We start from the raw sequence: 13339 nt of genomic DNA on the forward strand, positions 1-13339 counted from the left end.
AGAAAAAAAAGACAGGACTCATTTCCTCTTCTCGTCATTTCTCTGAATCCCTTTTTCTCCTCTTGTGTTTGGTCTCATTTTGTCGTCTGGTTCCTGCCTTGTACTCCACTTATTCCTTGCTCCCTTTTAACTCTCATGCTCTGCCTCTGATTTACCCTCCTCCTATCCTCCCCCTACTTTCTGCCTCTTTCATCATTGGGCTTTAATTGGGGTTCTTCCTTCTCTTTACTTCTTGTTGCTGCGAGTGCGCCCCAATTCCCAGGCTATGCTCATATCTGTTAAAACAAGAATGCTCATGTACAGCTCCTACAGTCACACTCTCGGAAATAACGGTTCCAAAACGGTTTTTCCTTAAGGGCTGAGGTTCCTGTCAGAGCTGTTTGCTTCTGTAGAACCCCTTTTTGAAGAAAGGCTTCATCAAAAACCCTTTTCATCCAAAACACTTTTTGTCATTCACTCACACTCAAATATTCAAATCTTTATTGATGTTTCATAGGATATTTCAGTATAGATTTATCTGTAATCCCCTTTATCAATTCATTTTCCATGTGTTCCTGTCTCATCTGTAGAACATCATTTGGTTCTCTGTAGAACACCCAAAAGATCCCTCCTGGTGGGTTCTAGATAAAATCCTTGGCATATAATAGGGTTCTCAGTAGAGCCCCTTGGGTAGATTCTAGAATCAGCTGTGTGTGTTCTAGATGAAACCCCTGCAATAAAATAAAAAGGCTCTTAGTACAATGCCCTGGATGGGTTCTAAACAAAACCCTTGGCTTATAAAAGGGTTCTAGATAAAATCCTTGGAATATAAAAAGGTTCTCAGTAAAAACCCCTGAGTGGCTTCTAGATGAAACCTTTGGAATATATAAGGGTTCTCGGAAGAAACCCCTGGGTGGATTCTTGTTGGCACTCCTACGAGGTGGAAAGGTTCTGGATAATGGGTGGAACCATTACACCATAGGAGGGTTCTCTGTTGAAGCTCTTATGGGTGGAACCCTTGCACAGATGGTTATAGGTATAAAACTCTAGATAGAACCCTCCTGAAGAGTTCCAGGTAGAACCTTTATGAGGCATTCAACCAGCGGTTTTCCTTGGAGACAAGTCAGTGTACCCTATATGGTTGTAGTTAGTACCTTGATTTCTAAGAGTGTAGCTTGGAGTCAAGAGTGTCAATTACACAAAAAGAAGAGAAGAAAAGAGTCTGTGCATAAATGCTAAAGATGTAGCTATGTATAGTCTTCTACTTCCCCTTTAAACATTTACACAAAAATAATTTATTATAGCACAAGTGCAGAGCTCAGTATTTCATAATGTTCCACTGATGAATCATAATGTTCCACTGATGAACTGAGGCGCACACTCTCGCACCTTATCAAGCACACAGACAGTCTAAAGGCCTTTTTGTTGCTGATTTCTGTTTTCCTGCTCAATTTAAGTGATTACCGGCATATTCTGCATGACAATGCTATAATTTCCCATCCATGCTTAATTTGCTACACTGGAAATTCCACTGATTGGGTTTTGATTGTTTGTGAACATGCAGCGCCTCCATTTTTCAGAGGTGGAAATTGATACTGTCATTTTGGCAACATTGTTATAGTACAAATAAGCCTGATGGACTATTCAGGCCCAGCGCATTCGGAGCAAGCATGAGGTTTTCACATGCAAAGCATAAAATAGCCTGTATTGTTTTATGTCGTTGGGGATTTCACTGAGGCACGATTGCTCTGACACATAATGACAAATGGGTTTGTGTGGAGTCTGGCGAACCTTGTGTTGGCAGCACAGCACAATTGTTATTTATTAAGTTTTATTAGTTTTTTTTTTTTTTTTTATGTGTCCTTAACAGTACAAAGGAGTTTCACACATGTTGCCCCAAAGCAGCACATTCATAAAAAACAATTCAACAACTCTTTGCTTAATACTGAAAACAGAAAAATAAGTAAATGAAGTTGCATGACTTGTACTTGAGTTTTGGGTGCAGATCCCAGGGTCTATAGGGTTTATTTAGAAATAAATGACGTCATTGAAAAAATATATTTTAAAGAAGCCAACTGCATTTTTGAAATGGTTCACACAGACATTGCACTTTTTGAGGGGTGTGAATATGTCCCCCGCTATCAGTCCAGTTAAGTGGTATAAACCGTATATGTCACCTTCATCTGGTGAAAACAAACGTTCAAGGCAAGCATGAGGAGTCACAGGTAGATTTTGAAAGAAAAACTGTTTTATTTACAAAAGAAATTAATGCATTCATAAAGTTCTGGGCCCATAAAAGAGGTCAACTAAACAGAACTTAACTCAGGCTATGAAAACTTTTACTGAACTGAAGTGACTAGGCTGAATGGACATAACAAAGACAAAACAGATCCAAACAAGCTGCACACAGAAGGGGAACATATATAATGGCTGATCAGAAGACCATTCTTGATACAAAAGAGGATACCACAAAGACAAACAGTACAAACTAGACTACACTTCCTGTATTTAAGGCCTCAGCTTCAGTGGCTGCATTATTTGCCAAAGCCTGGCCAGATGCCTACAGCAACAGGATCCTCAACACAAGTAACTCAAGGAAAAACAGAAAAATAGAACTTAAGGCAAACTGATTTAGACAAACTTATGTGTGACTGTACAGAAGTTAAATACATGTGTGCGCTACTAATAGAAACTAATGTACTGTCAGCTTTTGCTAAATGAACATTCGATGAACATGTGTGTTGTATGAAACAAAAGCGATCATTTGTGCCTGCTGGTAAGCTTTCTATTTTTTGACAAATATGTGAAATGCTATTGCTTTTAAAGCTAAATAATAATTATGATTAAAAAATATATTTTGATTAGCATTAAGAGAAGTCTTGGCAACTTAAAAAATATCTATTCTATGCTGTGAAATAAAAAAAAAGAAAAAAAAATCAACTCTGTAATACATATCCATTTAATAAATAATTCAATCATTAGGAGGTTGGTCTGTTACATGGTTTAAAAGCCAGGAGTTTGATATTTTAAAATATATTTTTCGGCATAATTGAAGAGTAACAATTAAAACCTATTCAAAATACATATTTTGTCCAAGTTCTCAAGAATGAGTGAGGGACTTTTAGAGCAAGTGTAGCACAAGCATATAGCAGTGTTGTTACATTAGATGACCTTCTTAAAGCTGCACCAATCAATATTTTGATAGAAGTGATGGTATAATGTGAAAAGTGTGTTTTGTAGTGATGAACCTACAGTGAATTGTCACTGGACTCTGCACTTCCCCTCAGCTCCATGGAGCGTTTCAGCATCTTTAAGCAAATCGATTTTCTTCACTCATCATCATCATCATTTCCAGTCACAGATGTTTTCAGCAAAGCAGCTCTGAAGAATTTGCTCTACTTCAGTTGGAGTAGGAGTTGGCAATTGGTATTCATAACACAAGATAAATGAGTATCTACTGCAGCACAAGAATTGGAAACCTTCATGGTTTTGTTACAAAATGTCAGAAATCAAAAAGCTTCAGACCCAGCACACCTTATATATCATTGAAAATTCCATTCAAACACTCCTTTTCATACCGTCCTTCATCCTTTTAGTGGTAATATTCACCATAACTTAGTGTGCAATACACTTAACCACAACAAATGGTATGTGAGTATGTGTCTGAATGGATGAGCATAGAGTTAATCACAGGTTATGAATGAGTGAAAGTTGGAATGTATCGTAAAGCACTTGTTGTAATACAGTCCATTCATGACCTCTTCTGACAAACAGGTGATGACAACATATCCATGACAGTACAGAGCTTTATTACAGGGACCAGTGTGTAGCATCTAGCAGTGAGCTTGTAGACTGCAAACATCTCGCCTCACCCTCCCTTCCAAGTGTGTAGGAGAACCTGCGGTGGCTGAAAAACATGAAAGGCCCTCTCTAGAGCCAGCGTTTGGTTTGTCTGTTCTAGAAAAATGGCAGTGTAACATGGCAGACTCCATGAAGGAGCACCTGCACCCTCTGTAGATATAAAACGCTCATTCTAAGGTAAAATAAACACAATAATTATCATGTTTAGGTAAATAGACATTAATGAAAGCATTTGTATAATATCTGCAAAATATGGCAGAATATGCCCTGGAAAATGTTTTTGGAAGGGGAAATAGTACCTTAAACATACGTACTTCAACTAAAATTTGATTGATTACTGAAAGTGAAACTGTGGCTTCTGACCCTAAAATTGACCCAAGCCTTACTAAGGCCCCTCAGGTGGGATCCATGAACCCCTTGAGGTGGATATTGGTTAGTCCTAGCTAATGTAAGCAACCACCAAAGTTTGTTTTACAGATTTTCCATGATGTTGATATAAAACACAAAGCAATGGAATTTTTTGTATTTGTTGGCACATATTGTTGAATAGGTGCACAATATGACTGGGGATGTGATCTAAAAGGGTTAAAAAAAGCAGCTCGACTTTAATTTTTAATAAAAATTATGACGTGTTGCTTTCACTTTGGCTTTCTGCTCGAGAGTTGAAAAGGAAATGCTTAATGTTACAATAACATGTCCTCGTCTGTGGAGAAAAAAAAAAAAAAAGATTTATTTAACGGGACAAATTACACAGAACGCTCTGACATTTTTGAGAAAGAGGCATGATGACCTATCTCTGTACCAGACACATGAAGATGAAATATTTATTGATCTTCTCATCTGACTGTGGGTTAGACAGCAAACAAACATATTTCCCAAAATGTCAGAGCATTCCTTTAATATCTTTGATATTAGATTTGAATGAATGCAGAAATGATGAATGCTTCATAATGCCTCCTGCTGTTGTATGTGTACATTTTCTGCCATGGAGAGCTCATTACATGTAATTCTATTGTTATATACTCTATACAGTATGCTGACATTACACTTGATTAATTGCCGCTACCTCCCTGCACAGTGTGATAGCATCCTTTTTCAGGATTTAATGAATCCATGGCAAGTATCTAACATGAGCTGTAAGAAATTATCATCACACACACAGTGGGCAGAACATTGCACGAGCAGTACTTAACACTTGTTTCACACACTCTTGAGCGCACGAACACACACTGACGCAGTGGGAAGGACCCCATCTGTGGGCCACCAGATAGCGCTTGTAACACTTCAAATCTCTCTTGTAAACACACACACACATTGAGTATGAACCTCATCTTCTGCAGAGTGGATCATGCTTGTATCTCATGCACACAGCCAGCCCACTTGATAATGCATGTACTAATTACAAAATCATAAGGTCATCAGCAGACTGCCCACTCAAACAGATAGCATGGGAATTGGATGCCTGAGCATTAAATTACTACAGTTCACGGTGCACCATTAGAGGGAGGGCTCAAGGGACATGGCTGCTTACTTTATTACTGTTATTATTATGTAATTACAAAGGTCAGATGCAATTGTTATATTTCATTGTTATTTGTTGCATTTAATCTACCATGTAGTTTAGGGTCTTATGTAGCTACATATTGTGTGGATTTAGAAATTGGTAAAGCTTGACAGGTGAAATAATTGCCAGAAAATCCCTTAATTTTCCATTCAGTTTTTGAAATGCAAGTGTTTATTGCACCCTTCAACAAAATAACTCATTAAAACGAATGTATTTTCAATATAATTTGCATATATGATATTTTTATCATTGATCACACTATTTTAAATTTAAGAACAATTATTGTTCATGGCTTTTGGAAAATTTGGCACATTTGCTTGCTTTGGTTTGCTTCTTTTTTTCAAACAGGGACCTTTTTATTTGGCCTTGTGAAACAGCATACAAGTAGCAGGGTACACCATTTTTCTTTTTCCCATGATGATATCGTACTGACCTTCATTTCACCAAAATTTAACTTTAATAATTTTTATCAGTTGCTTCTCCAGTTATTGTTGAGGTGGGGTTCTGTTAACTTTTATTGGCTGCAGAAGGGAGGCATGCCAGAAAAAGTTTGGAAACCACTGTTCTGTGGTGTTTATTCTCTGTATGTATTTGTTCATGTTTTACAAAAGATTTATTCTGAGCCAGGCCATACAACAATGTTAGCAATCATATCACATCTATACATAACATTATAAAAGTTTTTAGAGACTGTACACAAAGTCAGTAATGACTATTTATATTATGAATTTTTGATCCATGGAGGTTTATATTTGTTAAACTTTCCTAGTGCTAAGAAAATCAATTTAAAAAGGGAAAAGGGGAAGAGTTTGCACTGGGTGAGCAACTCTGGGCACCATCTATGGATCTAGGATCTAATTCATTATGATACATCTAATGTTAAGCCACAAAAACTGTTAAGAATATTTTATAGTTAAATAGTTTCACACAGGACATGAACCCCAGTATCCTTGGTAAAAGTCTGTCAAGAGGCATCTTTGGTGTGTAACAAAACACCAGCATCTGACAAGTTGGGAATGAGAATGGGCTGCGCAGAAACACGGGAGTTGCTGATCTGCTGGTGCCTTGATCCGCAGCAGGTATTGTTGTAACAAATTAAAACACCAAAGTCACACAACAACATGATTAAAATAAATGAGGTGAGGTAAAATTACTGATTTTGTCAAAAAAGGTGGAATAAAAAAAGAGAGTACAGATGTTGAGACAAGACTGTCAAATGGAAAAGTAAAGCAGGGGAAAAAAATTAAAATATAGTATACACTTTAGCCACCTAGATAGTCAATATCAGTTAAAGTATGTTTTGCTGCTGATCTTATCCTAAGTACCAGTATTCCTGAAGGAGATGTCAATCTGCCACACCTACACTGTCTTGAGAAATTGTCTAAATAGTAAAAAGAACTGTTCTTTCATCTGAGTTGGAATGTTTATTTGTGGTTAACACTTTATGGAAAACATTACGATGCCACTTGGTAAAAAATTGTTATGTTTTATTTTGTCATAAAATAGATCAAGTAAATGCATTTTGAATAAATTCTCAAAAGCAAGAAAAAATCTGGTTAAACTTTAGGGTGATTCTTGAAGCAACACAATACCATAATGGTAAGTAGAAAAAAGTGAGGAAAAAGATTTTAATTTGATTAGTGATGAAAAATATTCAGTTGTCTCACAAGTTTAAAGTTTATGTCCTTTTTAAATGGAAAAATATTAAAAATGAACTATTTATATAGGTTTGTTTGTTTTCAGGGTTTGATCTTATGAGTTAAAATAAAATAAAATAGTTATTAATGCAGTAAATAACACAATATCAAAAATGTCATGGGTGGAATCCATAATGGTGTTACCTCAAGACAACATTTACATTTAAACAGTTCCATTACTTAATTAGCAAAAACTATATTAAGCAAATAAAAATTAAACTCATTTATTAATATGAACTGCATATATGATATCAAAGTTGAGTATATCATTAAAGCCAGTTGTGTTGATGCTTCATTGATAATAGACAGTGTGGTAATAGATGTGTTTGTTTGTCTGTTCATTCCTCCATATATCCCCGTTTATCGCGCTGCATGAGTTTATGTAATATCCTCAGCAGAACCTTGTGTTGATTAATAGACCAGAAAGTTTTCATTGAAAAATCTCCACACTAAGCATCCCAAACACAGAGATATTCAGGGAATACGAGGCTGAGCGAACAGCAACAACATGATTTACAACTATTTCTCTCCCCAGAACTATTTACTTTCAATTTGTTCAGAGACTGGGGGTTTGTTTACATATCGGGAAACACACTTCGTACTTTGAAGGCAGCTTTAATGTTGGCATAAAAAAATATGTTTCGGCATCTTTAACATTCTTGATTACATTGCCTCAGCCTGGTTCTGTAATGCATGCAAAATGCTGTTTATGGGAAACCGCATGAGGAACGACTTCCTGGAGCGTGTTTGAAAGAGGGCTATTAACTCTGAAGCTGGTACACCCAAACAGCTGCTGAAGAAATACAGCCCAAGCCAGCTTCTAACCAGATGTTTTACTCTCTACAGCCATAAACGGGCGATTGGCCCTTAAAAGAAAGACAAAAACAGGCAAATGTGTGGTGTAAAACGGCTGTTAAATCTCACCACTGTTACTTTACCGGCTGGGATTCCCGCAGCAGATGAGGAACATATTTGAGAAATTGGAATTGATTTTAATAAACAAAGTTTTCACATGGGTTTGTTCAGTTATAACTGAAAACTGAGAACTGCAAACATCCTTCTCTCTAGACAGAAAGTAAAAACTAGTCAACCGCTAAACTCGCAAAAAAATAAACTACAACAGTTCAATAAATGATCATGGAAGCAAAGTCAGCAGCAGCAGACGGTTCAAAACTCTTCACATATTAGAGTTTTTTCTCCCACTGTTCAGAAAAGACAAACAAGGGCCACTAATTGATTCATAAAATGAACATTTCATAATGTTTATAACTCAGAATGAGTAACAAGTAATTAGCTGTCTATTTAATTTAGTATTTTTTTTCAGATTTTAATGGAACTGTATTATCGAGCATCACCAAAATGAACTCAGCACATTGCTGCTGCAATGCTCTAGACTTGCATAACCAGACCTATCTCCCCACACTGTTTTAATGTTGTGCCAGCGCTGGCCTGCCGTTATCATCCTGTAAGAGAGAGGAAAAATGCTTTGGCTTGTTTGTGTTTTTGGTGCTAAGCCCAGGATGCATTGACTGTTTCCCTGCAAAATAATGACGCAGGAACTTGCTTTGGTCGAACATTTGCACGCAGGAAGGTAAGCCCTGGCATTAAAAATAGCTAAGTCCACATAAAAGAAAATGTAACAGCTGCTATCTTGTTTACATTTGTACAGTTAGAGACCAGGGCAACTTGCTGTTTTCACAGCATGTAGGTTGCTAGCTTGAAGCTTGTTGTTGATGTTTTCACAAAATCATAGAGATTTTTAAAAACTGTAACACAGACATAGCGGAAGGGGAGCAGAATGCCGCCTGAACTAGTCAGCCGATTGGAGTCGGATCCCAACAAGCTACTTCCTGTGAGTCAGACTGTAGCTGACCATTCCTTGTAGCCTGGCATCAACAGACTTATTTGCAAATGTGAATTAGGCTGGATCCTCTCAGTTCATTCATTTGCAATTTCCAAAGGGGGTTATTAACACGCACATGCCAAAATGCTTCTGGGCAGAATAGAGAGCCTTAGTCACGCCCCTTCCCATGTGCCCCATGGGGCCTAACTATAGAAAAAATATGGACAGGGAGAGACAAATTATTTTTTTTATCCCATTGAAATGTGCCACAAATGATGTTTGTCAATTTGAAACCTAATTTTACAAGAGAAGAAAGGCACAGTTTGTGGTCTGTTTGTTGTAGTTCAGTTTAGTTTTGTGTGAAACCGCTCAGTGAACTAAATCTTGTCTTGCACAATATAAGTCATGAACACAAATCTCACTGTCTCCTGTGATGTTATCTTACCTGAAGTGTTTTATCAGACGACTCCTGGTCCTTTTATCAGCCATGAAGAGAAAGAACGAGTGAGATCTGAAGTTGTGACAACAAATTCCAGCAACACACAGGCATTGTGTAATCTTTACGTATCTTCACAGTCTGATAATTCAACACTTTTATGATAAGTGGTGACTTTCTTGACTTGTTAAATGATCTTTTCAGTTCATGTTTCTTCCAAAGTTTGGTGGTCCATCAGAAGAAAAGGGACTTCCCCTCTTCATTGACCCTTTGCTAAACCCCGCCCCCCTTACTTACTGTTGCTGTCTGTCCAATTGACTGTGCTCCAACTGCCTCTGGACACAACTGGATAGACCTACAACCGATCACAGCAATGAAATGTGCGACATATGACTTTTCAAATCCAGACTGGTGACGCTTCTCTGTTAATCATCATTCATAACCCACCCCATTTAATATAAATGCTTAGTTGATTGGCCCAGCCGGATCTAAGGCTGGTGGATTTAAATTTGAATGGGAGCAGGGTCAGATGGCTATTTGCCAGAGCTAGAGAGGTTCCTTGGCTACATGTAATGGGAAGTGGGGCAAAAATAGCTTTGGTACTGAGCAGTGATATTCTGTGTACCTCCACCTTGATATCAGCAAAAGGTTGAGTGGCTTTTTTATCTTTTGGTCAATTCAAAGTCAGGATTACTTTTGGTGAATATGCTATGTAGGTTGAATGAAAGGTTTATGTCTTACACTATAAGGTTTGGCTGATATTGTAGATCAATCCTCATTGATATATTTGTAACCATTTTGGTCTTATTGTGGAAACTCAGTCATATGCATCACTGCATGCCCTAAACATAGTTTTAGAAAGTTTTATTTCTGCATGTTTTCAAAAGAAGTATGGGGGGAATTGGGAGTCTTTCATGTCTCTAAGCAACTTATTGTCCTTTTTACATTTGCCAAGTGGTCTATTGTAAACCCAGACACAATAGCGGGGACACAAGGAAGCATGGAAATCTGATTGTGAAACTGGATGATGATCATACAAAGTAGAGCTATGGCTAACTTCTCATAGCTAACATGCTTTTGAACTGTGCACAGAGTCTACTCTGTCTACATGCAGATTTCAAGTTAAACCTGTAAAAACTGCCAATGGGTCACAATATCCACATGAGATGCAAAAGAGCAGATGGAAATTCGAATTTGAAAGATAAAAAAATCTAATTTTGAGTCAGTAAATTTGATCAATTTGAACACAAAAACAACTGTGATTGGTGGGCTTTTTTAGGCAGCTGAAATGAAGAAAAACTGAATTTAAAGTACAACAGTTCTATGCTCTAGGCTAGCTAGAATTGACTGAGCCCCAAAAGCAATACATCATACCACCATGGCTTAAGCAATGTTAATGCTGCTGTTCAGTGAATATTTTAGTTAAATTGCTCCAGTCTAAACACAAAGAGAATAATAGTCAAAGCAAAATGATAAATATAACTGTCAAAGTAATAGAAATTATAGGAATAATGGCACATTCCTACATTTCACTCTATCTGATAGATAGATAGATAGATAGATAGATAGATAGATAGATAGATAGATAGATAGATAGATAGATAGATCTGTGTTATTATGTTTATATTTTCGTGTTATTTAAGTTTGTCACATAGCACTTTGACGACCAGAAAAATGTTTTTTTGTGTTTTTGTGTGTGGTAAAAATTACAATAAACATATTTGATTGTTTGACAAGAACAGTTCCACTGATATTTATAGCTACACATATTTTTTTTTTTATCAACAGTGGCTCAAGCTACTATGTGTACTGTGCAAGGTGTTGCTTGTTGTGACAGTCCCCGCTTTAAGCCTCTTTTATATCACTGCTTTGCCTCTACCTTCATAAACCAACAGCAAAGAATCTCCAATAATCCCACTCTACACTACCTGCTCACCACCACATAACAGGCAGATAGAGTTAGAGACTAGATGGTGAACATAGTAGCAACTGGACAAATATATTGTCCATCTGCAATTGCATTTGTTTTTTTTCTGCTGAGTTTGAATTAGTTTAGAAGGCAATTAAGCTTGTCTTAGTTTGGTAAAAGGGGAGAACTTGGACTCAGAAGGTGTACGATTGTATTTGTGTCATAAGGGAAATAGGTGTAAGAATATTTACTATTTTGACATTTTCTGAGTTTATGTTAATTGGACATAGTGAGCATACATAATGAACTTAATGTAGCATACTTAACGTGGCATTCTTAACGTAGAAACTTTGCTGCTTTTACACATCTTCCAGTTTAAATTAGAGGGGGGCACACACACAACTGCATGAATATACTGGCCATTGTCTGGGTTGATGGTGGCTTGTTGTAGATTTCTGTCATATCACTCAGCCCTAGAACATAGTGGAGCATTTTTCTCAGGGGAGGATGGAAACCAAACCAGATTCAACAGAAGAGTGAATCATGAGGACATAGACTTGACTCAAAATGAATGTTAATATTTCTTTGAGTCTGATATTCAACAATGTTTTTGTGATTATAGATTGATAAACAGTCATTATAAATGTTGTACTTGTAACATGTTGTAAAACTGTAACAAAAATAAGTCATACAATGAGGCTTTTATCCATCTTTATAAATGCACACGTCAGATCTACAAGCAGCTGTTCAGTAGTCTCATAAGACACATCCACATGTTCTCATCTGAGAATTTAGAGGACATTTTCTTCTTACCAATTGTCTGTACTATCATCATAAATTACATATGATTGTATATTTGAGATTGTAATCCTTTATAGCTTAGTACAGAGTGTGTGACCTACGACAACCTGCAGTTCTTAACCACTGTGGAAATTTTAGTTCTATGCGAATAGGAAATGTCTGCAAGTTGTAAAGTAAAATTTAAAAGTTAAATCCCACTTTAATAAAAGTCTGTAATTTTCTGGCCCTCTTCTTTTTGTCTTTTTGATAGGACCCAATTGAATTATACTGTGCTTTGGGAGTGCATGTCACAAAACCCAGAGGTTAGGGGATAATAAATTATTTTTAATGAATTCAATCTCTAAGGTCCCCACATTCAGAGCTGTGAAAATAAGGCTTAAGGCGAGCTCTGACAGAGGTTTGTGGGCTTGGTCAAATGTTAAATCATTGGTCCACAGTGTTTAATCTCCATTTAAGGGCAGACAAACTGTGGAGCAGTGGTCTAACACACACACAGATCCTCTGTGACAGCACTCTGACAGGGTGACATTTTGCCAGACCGCTGCCTTCACAGTCGCCATGTGGACTTTTCCACAGTCAGCTGCAGGGACTCATCACTGTGTGGATGGGTAATGATGGCCCTGCCAATTATGTTAATTGGACAAAAGAAGAAGTAAGGCAGCGTGAAGAAATGAGGAGGGAAAAGAATTAAGTCTTTGTCATCGTCGGACTGAAGCAATTATCACCACTTCATGAGGTGTGTGAGTGTGTAGTTGGGGGTACAGCCATGTACTGCAGAGGTAGAACTCAGCTCTGTGGCTGATGTAATGTACATCTTGAGAAGGGTTCTACAAGCTAACAGAGGTATGAAGGTGTGAGTGGACCATCACTGACACCTTCATACCTCTGTTAGCTGTTATCAGTACTGTAACTATGTGTGTGCATGGTTTTGTTTCCAACAGCTGTGCACTGATCAGTCAGTTTGTCCCCAGAGGTCGATGTGTTAAGATGACATGTCATACTTTTCAGAGTAATTAAGTAAGTAAGTAAAATTAAGCAATATCTCACTCTGAATATCATCACAGCACAACCTTGAGTGATTCTGAATTCTTTGTTATTTTTTTCATTGATTTGAAACAAACAACAAAACAAATAGTTCTGCCACTGGACTGGACTGTTGCCCAGCTACACAAACATTTTCCTGCACGCTAATATTAGCTTCCTAGCTGCTTTATGTAGTTGTGCACATTGCAGCAGTTTAGCTCCCCAA

This window comes from Lutjanus erythropterus, chromosome 5 (genome assembly GCF_056507025.1).
Source record: "Lutjanus erythropterus isolate fLutEry1 chromosome 5, fLutEry1.hap2, whole genome shotgun sequence".
Lineage (NCBI taxonomy): Eukaryota > Metazoa > Chordata > Actinopteri > Lutjaniformes > Lutjanidae > Lutjanus > Lutjanus erythropterus.